Source organism: Schistocerca nitens, chromosome 1 (genome assembly GCF_023898315.1).
Source record: "Schistocerca nitens isolate TAMUIC-IGC-003100 chromosome 1, iqSchNite1.1, whole genome shotgun sequence".
Taxonomy (NCBI): Eukaryota; Metazoa; Arthropoda; class Insecta; order Orthoptera; family Acrididae; genus Schistocerca; species Schistocerca nitens.
This window is the reverse complement of record NC_064614.1, coordinates 544,846,048-544,857,153: the sequence shown is the minus strand read 5'-3', so window position 1 is coordinate 544,857,153 and position 11,106 is coordinate 544,846,048.

The following is an 11,106-nucleotide window of genomic DNA, read 5'->3' as shown; positions in this document are numbered from 1 at the left end:
AATTATTATATTATGACTTCAACCTGAAAAGAAAAATTAAAAACTTCCGAATATGTAGTGGAGTTAATATTGATTTTTATTTTATGTATAGAATTATGAGTAATTTTTATTTTATGTGTACCTTCACACTATCAAAATAAAGGGTCAAAACAAATTTTGTTCTTTTAATTATTATCTTGTTGAAACAGTAAAACAGGAATAGTTACCAATTTGTGGTTTTGTATATTAAAAAATGTTTTCAGAAGACAAATTTTTCTCTTAATAATTTAAGAATATATGACATGCTTCAGCTTTAAATATTTAATACTTTGTTAAATAATATGCTTCATTGTGAAGGCAAACGCTATATTACCATTCATGCTAAATTCTTCTTTTATAGGTTTAATACTGGATGAAATAATGACATTTAAGTATGCAAATACTTTAACTTTGGGAAACTGTAACAAGAGATTTACATCACATTTTCTTCTGAAGATAACATGTAAAAAATTTCAGTTCCATAATCTTGTTGATACTGAACGTCCTTTTCAGTGTTTTTAGCTTTGTAATTATGGCCTCCATTGTCAATCTTTCACAAGATTTTTTCATCTAGAGTGGCACATTGCCTGTCCACTCAAGGCAGCCCACTTTTCATGTTGTCCTCAGTTTTGATGTATAGCCTGCTCATGATTTTTAATCTTCTTGTTACTCTATCATTAAACATATCATGGCGTCCATTACATCAATCTGAAATGCTGGCATGCCAGTAAAAATGTTTTGGAGAAGCATTCCCAAATACAGTTACTGGAGTTTTCATTTAGATTTTGTGTTTTTCCATATAAACATTTTCCCAGGAGTATAGAATCTTAAAGATCCCTATGTATTGGCTATATATGTTCCTCAAGAATACCAAATGAAGAGCTGCCATGGAAATAGTGGCATCAAAATTAAATAGGCAAGGTTTTGTGTTTGATAGTAGGGTGACACCTAGGTACTGATGCCTGCATCTGCTGTAGGAAGTCATTTAAACACGAAAATAGTAAGATAGATACTTTTAGAATCAGGCAGAAGCGAGGAATTTTTTTAAACAAAAAAGTCAATTTTCGGGCATCATAACGTCCAGATCTCTTTACTGTTGAAGTTTTACGTAGTTGTGGTATAGACACTATTCTATAATATTTAAGGAAAATTTGTTGTCATACTTAGTTGAGCGTCAGATTATTTTTGTCATCTCAAGAGCTAATTTTATGAATATTTATTATGTTCTATAATTTGAATTTGATTATAATTGTAGAGAATGAATCTCATTTTATAAGTAAGAATGGAAAAGGGAAAGCAAAAACATGTCCATACACTAGCATCACCCACTGCTGACATATAACTGATTCCATCGCTTGTGCTGACATGCGACTAACTTCATTTATCTACTAGGACCAAACAAGTATCATCAGTGGTTTAGTGTTGATCACGGCCTGTACAAGCACATAGCACAAACTGATTAGTGTTCTTCACTGATTTAGTTTCCAGTGCAGGGCGGTAGAAGTGTACTCAAATGCAGAGTTGCGAGATCTCCTTTTGCTGTATGAATTAGGTGATGGTAAGGGTATAGCACTCATTGGTTTTATAGGGAGAGATTTCCACAACAACCGAGAAGAGGGCACTTGAAGCAGGTGGATATTATCTTAGGAAGCATGGCATGGGGCGTGTAAGCCTCCTATTCGCGACTGTGGAAGGACTAGAAGGACGAGGACATCCCAACTGGAGCCTCCTCCAGTTGAGTGCAGTTGATGACAACGCTTAAGTCAGACTAAGGCTTTTAGCTGCAGCGAAATATATTGACCACATGACTGGCCGGAGAGTGCTAAATGGTTTCTAGCTGTCTCCATACCATGTACAGGTATGAGTTATCAGCAGCTGATTTTCCTGCACAGATAGATTTCTATAAATGGTTTCTTCAACAGTGTGTCAACTCTTTCTTCAGTACAAATGTGATGATGAGGAGGATTTGTTTCAACACAATCAAATTATACATTTTCATAATCAGTATGTATGGACTGTCGAGAACCTTTACGAAATTGAGCAATCATATCATGAACAAAAATCTTCTGAAAATTTTCGGCCAGCATTGTTGGTGTTTGTTTGTAGGGATCTCATGCTTCTCCGCCCAGCTCAACGGTAAACGTTACCATACTTACTTAGTCTGTTGTGCTAGAGCACGGCTTCCCAAAATTTTCAGACGGCGCAACCCTTTTTCAGGCGGAAATCCACAGTGGACCAACTTTCGGTCAAGCGCACAGTAATTGTTGAAATTTAGCGCGAAGCCCACGGGAACTGGAAGCTTCTCAATGCAAGTACAATTTTTCCACTATCCCGACGACGAATCGTAAGTCATTGGTTTACAGAGTAATGGAAACAACTTGGAACTAACGTCGTTCCGTTTGTCAGAATGCTGCTGCTGGATTTACTTTCATAGTTCAACACACCGCTTTCTCTATAAAAAGTGTTTCTTGAACACCTATAGAAATACTATCAGTCTTATAAGGTGAGAATTATGCATCATTACCAACAGTACACAAAATGCATTCTTCAAACAGCTGTGTATCAAACGTTCTTTTACACTTACAGAAAACGAAACTGATTCAAAAATCATTAAACACAGTATGTCACATACATAACACCATCATGATGAGAAGCATACGAATGAAGTGTTAAATTTCTTGAACGGTCGAATTTTGTTGTTGGCAGTAACCGTTGTTAAGCTTTTCTCTTGCAGTGAAATATTCGTTTCGTTCATTTTGGAGAAAATATCTGCCAAATAAGCAAGTACGAGTATATAGCGCCAATTTTCGTCATTAATAAAATGTGGTAATTTGGTATTATGGTCTGAAAGTAAAGCTAGGAGTTCTAAACGCGTTTCACATAATCTAGAGAGTGTATTCCGTCCTGAAAGCCACCACACTTCTGTATGGAGGAGCAGGGGCGATGAAGGGTTCCCATACCTTCACACAGAGTTGTGAAAGTCTTGGCTTTAAATGAATTGCGTTGGATGCGAGAAACCAGAGATTGTTTCACATCATATGACATGTCAAATATCTGTCTCTTGACAGTAATGTTTGATAGTGGCAAAGGCGATACAAGTTTAACTGCCTTTTCGTCTATCATACAAGAACCAATATCGCTAACACAGGGTTGACGAGAGTTTCTGCAAAGGGACGAGCTTTGCCTCTCTTTGTCAATCGATAATTTACAAAGAAAGAAGCTTTTAATGACTTTTCAAGAATTGTGTATCCATGAGTTTTCATGCATTGTAGAGAAGCAGCTAATTCAGTCGCCTTGCTCTTGAAATAACAACCCCTTTACTCTGGAAGTCCTGATGAGTACCCTCAAAAGGACGGCGCAATTTAGAACTATCGAACTGTTCCGAATGACTCGTGTGCAAATTACAAACTGAGCTTTGCCATCCTCTATCTCGATAAAGCCCAATTCTATGTAGCTTTCGTTGTAATTGCGCTTTCTAGTTGTTCCTCTTCACAGGGTAATGCAACAAATGTAGCGTTTCAGAGTTTTCGCATAGTAAATCCTGCTATGGTGCTTCATGTGATTTTTCTTCATTCGGCTGTCCTCCCTCCTCATTAATTTCATCAGCCATCGATCCACGGCGAGGTGGCGCAGTGGTTAGCACAATGGATTCACATTCGGGAGTGAGCCGTGAAAAAATTTGTTGTTTTGAAGAGCGCGTCGCAGCGCGTTGTGTGAAGAAGTCGCCCTCCGCTTCTGGCGGTGGCACCGCTGTGCAGTCGCTGCTTTGGTGTCTCCCTCTGGTGGAAGAGGGGAAAGGTTGCAGGTTCACGTACATTTAAGGGGCGCTATGAGCTCGTCAGTCGGTCAGTTGGAGACGACCAGCGGTCAGTCCGAGAGAGGCAGTCTGTCAGTCTCGGCGAGTCTGGTTAACTGGTCAGCCAGGTCAATGTGGGGCAGTCAGTGTCTGTCTGTCGTCCGGAGTGCTAGTATGTGTTAGGCCGCCAGTCTGCTCGAGTTTTTTGAGGCAATGGTCATTGGCGGTTGGATCGATCGGTAGGTCGGTCTCTTCCCGGGGCAGGACTGTCGGGTAGCTTGAGGGCATGTTTCCTCTGCAGCGATGGGTCTGACCGAGCTTGGATCGATCGGTTGGTCGGTCGCGCACTGAGACACAAGATCACTTGTCCGACTGGAGCGTCGGCGCATGTAAGGTCGCCACGTCAGTCCAGTAAGCCGCGTCGTATAGCGAGTGGTAGTGGCTTCGCGGCCGACACGAGAGCAACAGGAGCCAACCCACGACATCGGTCTGGCCGGGGCCAGCTGCGACGCCGTAAGACGGAAGATCGGCGCGCCTTCCTGCGTCCGTTGAAGTGGCTGGCAGCGGACAGTTCGGGAGAGCGTGTTGGGGGTGCTGCGCCAGGTCTTCGCCAGAAATCGCAGTTATTAGAAGTTAAGTGATTCGTGATATGTTGTTTCAGTTACTTGTTAAATTCTACTTGTTTTCTTGCTCACTCTCTCGTCCTCAGCTTGCTCGTCTGTCTCTCGTCCGCACTTGTTAGGCAGTTAGTGTCTGTCTGTCTGTCGATCTGCCGTACGTTAATAGCTGCCTCTGCCATGTTTGTTGGATTCGGTGTTAACGAATTTATAGAAAAATGGTTCAAATGGCTCTGAGCACTATGGAACTTAACATCTGTGGTCATCAGTCCCCTAGAACTTAGAACTACTTAAACCTAACCAACCCAAGGACATCACACACAGCCATGCCCGAGGCAGGATTCGAACCTGCGACCGTAGTGGTCGCGCGGTTCCAGACTCAAGCGCCTAGAACCGCACGGCCACATCGGCCGGCGAATTTATAGAATTAAGGGGTAAAGGCCGAATTCCTGAAATACGCTTTTATCTTGCCTATCATCTTGCGAGACGGTATATGTGTAACGTAGAGCATGTTGTACATTTTATGAGAGTCTGAATTTCATGGGTTTATTTAAATAGTCATTTTTATAAAGTTGCCACCCTTCCACCGTAAGAGCCATTTTAAAAACAAATTGCACTTTCGGTGGCAAATAATTTCTCAGTGTGAGTGTTTGTATTATTTCCATCCCTCTAACGGGGTGCATAGTTAATGTGTTTGTGTGAGTTGTTAAAATTTTTAGTTTTAAGTTAACGGGTGTGTTGCAGATTTGCACCAGTGTAGAGGTTGTTGTGAGCGGTCGTGACTACGGCCGTGTTGAAAGGGAGCGCCAAGTTTCTCAGCTCGAAGGCTCATACTGTCAATATTGTTCTTTCTGCCTCTAAATAAAATTGTAACTTGATATTTCGAGGGTGCTTTCCTGCTTATAAATTTTAAAACTGTTTTTGAAAAGGCTTGTATGGATAAAATTCCCAGTTCTCAAAGGTAATTTCATTTTCATCAATTACTCCCTGGCAACTACTTCCACGCTCGCCTAGTGTGATTAAATGTGTTAATGTTCTTGATGAATAGCTAGTAAATAAAGTAAATTCTTTAACAAAAGCTTTTGAAAGATTAAAATCACGGTCAGGGAGGACGACGGTTCAATCCCACGTCCGGCCATTATGATTTAGGTTTACCGTGATTTCCCTAAATCTCTTTAGGCAAATGCCGGGATTGTTCCTTTGAAAAGGCACGGCCGACTTCCTTCCGTAATCCGATGAAACCGATGACCTCGCTGTTTGGTCTCCTCCCCCCAAAACAACCCGATCCTTGTTGGAAGTAATAAAGTGGTCAAAAGGCAAATGATGAAGCAGGTAGTGCTTTCACGAAGGACGTTTAACGTTGAATGATGTGTCGGATCCCCTACTGATCGACTGAGCTCCCGCCATTTCAGAATATCATGCGCAAAGGGTTTCTGCGCATCAAAAACCATGAGCCGGCGCGCACGCGACCTCCAGAGTGTTGCAGAAACAGCCGATTAGGGAGGTCGTGTCCACGGCCACTAAACTACGTGCGGGTCCCCATTAGGTAGTCGTAGCCGCTGCTTGGGAACGCGACCTGACGTAAACGTACGAGTATTTTTGAAACGAAAAAAGATAATATTTATGAATTTGCTTTTAAATAGTTTAAATTAATAAGTTAACTCTATTATTTTACACGTTTTGGTCAAATCTGTCCACGGACGCTCTAGAAAGAGCCGGGGGACCCACAAGAGGTCTGCAGAGCACACGTTGGGAAGCCATGTGCTGGAGTGGATGCATTCACGAGTGATATAAACATGCACTTCACGGACGGTGGACCACCTCCTCATTTCATGTGCATGCAAATAACAAATGCCATGACAGATATATGGGTGGAAGTGGAACAATTCCTTGGCGTTCACTCTCTTCATAACATGAACCCACCAAACTTACGAGGGCTTCCTGAAAAGTAATGCCTCCGAAATTTTTATGTGAAAATCCTCAAAGCTTTTTCAATTAAACAAACATCATTGACCGTTAACATCTTTATTCTTCACATGTATACATTTACAGCCTTCTGCCGTCAGAAGATTGCGAATTGTAGCGTTTAACATGCCGGTGTACAATACACACTATGTGATCAAAAGTATTCGGACACTTGGCTGAAAATGACTTACAAGTTCGTGGCGCCCTCCATCGGTAATGCTGGAGTTCAATATGGTGTTGGCCCACCCTTAGCCTTGATGACGGCTTCCACTCTCGCAGGCATACGTTCAATCAGGTGCTGGAAGGTTTCTTGGGGAATGGCAGCCCATTCTTTACTGAGTGCTGCGCTGAGGAGAGGTATCGATGTCGGTCGGTGAGGCCTGGCACGAGGTCGGCGTTCCAAAACACCCCAAAAATGTTCTTCACGATTCAGGTGAGGACTCTGTGCAGGCTAGTCCACTACAGGATGTTATTGTCTTGTAACCACTCTGCCACAAGCCGTGCATTATCAACAGCTACTCGCTACGGTCGCAGGTTCGAATCCTGCCTCGATCATGGGTGTGTGTGATGTCCTTAGGTTAGTTAGGTTTAATTAGTTCTAAGTTATAGGGGACTAATGACCTCAGAAGTTAAGTCCCACAGTGCTCAGAGCCAGTAACAGGTACTCGGTCGTGTTGAAAGATGCAATCGCCATCCCCGAATTGCTCTTCAACAGTGGGAAGCAAGAAGGTGCTTAAAACATCAGTGTAGGCCTGTGCTGTGGCAGTACCACGCAAATCAACAAGTGGTGCAAGCCCCTGTATGAAAAACACGACCACACCATAACACCACCGCCTCCGAATTTTACTGTTGAAACTACACACGCTGGCAGATCACGTTCACCGGGCATTCGCCACCCCCGCACCCTGCTATCGGATCACCACATTGTGTATCGTGATTCCGCACTCCAAACAACGTTTTTCGGCTGTTCAATCGCCCAATGTTTACACTCCTTACACCAAGCAAGGTGTCGTTTGGCATTTACCGATGTGGTGTGTAGCTTATGAGCAGCCGCTTGACCATGTAATCCAAGTTTTTTCACCTCTCCCCTGTCATAGTACTTGATGTGGATCTTGATGCAGTTTGGAATTCCTGTGTGATGGTCTGGATATATGTCTGTCTATTACACATTACGACCCTCTTCAACTGTCGGTGGTGTCTGTCATTCAACAGATGAGGGAAGCCTGTACGCTTCTGTGGTGCACGTGTCCCTTCACGTTTCCACTTCGCTATCACATCGGAAACAGTGGACATAGGGATGTTTAGGAGTGTAGAACCCTTGCGTACAGAAGTATGACACTAGTGACACCCAGTCACCTGACCACGTTCGAAGTCCTTCAGTTCCGCGGAGCGCCCCATTCTGCTCTTCACGATATCTAATGATTATTGATATCACTGATATGGAGTACCTGGCAGTGGGTGGCAGCACAATGCACCAAATATGAAAAACGTACGTTTTTTGGGGTGTCCATATACTTTTGATCACATAGTGTAGCTATTTCGGTGCGTGAGAAACAGCGATCGTCTTCGAGTTTAGAATTCAAGAGTTCGTCCACATATGAAGCGTACTCTCCTTTCGGTTGACAATGCTAGACCACACACGAGCACTGTGACATCTGCAAACACCCGACGCCTGGGATCCACTGTCATCTGTCATCCTCCTTACAGTCTCAACTTGGCTCCATCCGAGTTTCATTTGTTTCCAAAACTGAAAGAACACCTTCTATTACTTCACTTTCATAGCGATGAAGCGGTCAAAGCAGACATGAGGTTCTGGCTCCGTCAACAAAATCAAACATTCTACAGTGACGGTATTAACAAATAGGTCTCTCGTTAGAAGAAACATGTTCGTCGATAAGATGACTGTGTTGAGTAATAAACATGCATACATAAAGAACAGAGAAGTAGAATCTTAACAACCTTCGTCTTATTCCATAAGATTTCGGGATTGCAGCCGGATCTCATCGACTTCTTTCCACGATATTTCGGCTGCCAACCTTACAGCCATCTTCAGGCGAGTGTTTGACACTGGAAATTGCTAGTGCAAGTCGCTCTATTTATACTTAAAAGTGCCGCAGGCGCGCATGCGCAAGTTACCGTAGCATGCGCGCCACCTGTCGATTCCAAGGCCCTCTACAATATTACTGCATCTATGGAGCGCCAACGAATGCATGAAAAAAGTAAAACATGCACACAGATGTGTCCAAAACAATAAAAGGAAAATTTCAATATTAAATTTAAAATTACTTGTCGCTCGACATGTCAGAAGCCATAAAAAGTTTTCTTTTGGTTGAAATTAAAGAAATCAACGGGTCCCAGGCCTTATTCAATAAAAAGGCCTGGGACCCGTTGATTTCTTTAATTTCAACCAAAAGAAAACTTTTTATGGCTTCTGACATGTCGAGCGACAAGTAATTTTAAATTTAATATTGAAATTTTCCTTTTATTGTTTTGGACACATCTGTGTGCACGTTTTACTTTTTTCATGCATTCGTTGGCGCTCCATAGATGCAGTAATATTGTAGAGGGCCTTGGAATCGACAGGTGGCGCGCATGCTACGGTAACTTGCGCATGCGCGCCTGCGGCACTTTTAAGTATAAATAGAGCGACTTGCACTAGCAATTTCCAGTGTCAAACACTCGCCTGAAGATGGCTGTAAGGTTGGCAGCCGAAATATCGTGGAAAGAAGTCGATGAGATCCGGCTGCAATCCCGAAATCTTATGGAATATTCGATACGCCGGGAAAATTTCAAGAGTCACAACATTCGTCTTATCTAAAATTCTTTAAGAGTTTTGATAAAAATTCGGAGTTATTACTTTCAACACACTCTTGTATATTGGTGAGACATTTGAAAGCTATGGTGTACGGATATACAGTCTTCGTGCCCGTATTATGGAAGGTTTTAAAACTATAAACAAATTTTCAGGTTTGTAGCACCGCATAAGGAATTCAACGCGGCGGCGAGTTGCTTTAGGTATCCTTGCTATCGGAAGGCATTTTGAACATTTCATTTGGGAAAGTATTTCGTACTGTGCTGATACATCATTTACCTGTGTCTTTCCCATGATTAATGTGTTAAAGAGTTGTGCAAGCAGGAAATAAAACATTTTCTGACCCATGTACATAAAACATATTTTCTTCTTCTACATAGGAGCAATGTTGCACCGTATATGTTAAGGAAAGTAAACGGTTTTGTATACAAAATACCGTAGTACGACGTTGAGGAGCCCATACATAATTTTGCATTCCTTTCACAAAGTGGAATATCGTACGCTAAATGGTTTTCTCTGTTCTAACGGGAACAACAATGCAACAAACTATACGGAATTGGTGGAAGTGTACTGTAGCAATGTAACTTTATATGACTCATTTCTTAGACTCTGCAACCCTTCCAGCATGGTAAAACACATATTTATGCTGAAGTGGCCGACACCTCTCAGCAGCCGGTCACTGTGGCCGAGTGGTTCTAGGCGCCTCATTCCGGAACCACGCTGCTGCTACGGCCGCAGGTTTCAATCCTGCCTCAGGCATGGATGTATGTGATGTCCTAAGGTCAGTTAGGTTTAAGTAGTTCTAAGTCTCCACCGAACAGGCAAAGTTACAGCCGTCATCGGGCGACGTGATGCTGGGCGATTTTTGGAACTGCCATGGTATGCTGCTAACAGATTATGTTTGTAAGAGGCTAACTGTTGCAGGAACACACCCTTGCAGACGTTATGGGAGCCTGTCAAGATGAAGCGTGGTGAAGAGCTGGAACGTCGCAGTCAACGCCACACAGGTCAAACACACATGGGCCTGCCTCGGACTGTCATAATATGCCTTGCCCACCGTGTAGAAAATGCTAACATAATCACAGCGTTTCAAGATAACATCATCAATTTTTCAAGGTGATAGTTAAAATTTTATGACTATTTCTGTGCTGGCAATGTGCTACGATGTACATCTCCTTTTTATGTTATTGTTACACAAAGCCCCATTTTTAGTGAAGGAAAAAGTCTGTTTTTTTGCTGGTGTTGCTGAACCTCAGTTAGTTGCTACCGCTCATAAACAAGTCTGTCACGTGTTTACATGTAATGCACGCAGACGTGTATTGCCTAGCAGAGAGCACAAAGATGGAGGGGAATGTTTTGAAATAAATTAAATTACTAGTAGTAGGAAACTATACGATTATCACACATATTAAACTTCCTGGCAGATTAAAACTGTGTGCCCGACCGAGACTCGAAATCGGGACCTTTGCCTTTCGCGGGCAAGTGCTCTACCAACTGAGCTACCCTAGCACGAGTCACGCCCGGTCCTCACAGCTTTACTTCCGCCAGTACCTCGTATCCTACCTTGCAAAATTTAGAGAAGCTCTCCTTTGGAAGGTAGTGGCGGAATTACAGCTGTGAGGGCGGGGCGTGAGTCGTGCTAGGGTAGCTCAGTTGGTAGAGCACTTTCCTGCGAAAGGCAAAGGTCCCGAGTTCGAGTCTCGGTCCGGCATACAGTTTTAATCGGCCAGGCAGTTTTCGTTAGTGACTTAAACTGTGACTGATTTTCCAAGTAGCTTCAACTAAAATTGATGGAGGAATTATGAGTACATCCATGAGTAGTTCCTGTGGTAAAGCACTTGCACGCGAAAGGCAAAGGTCCCGAGTTCGAGTCTCGGTCCGGCATACAGTTTTAATCG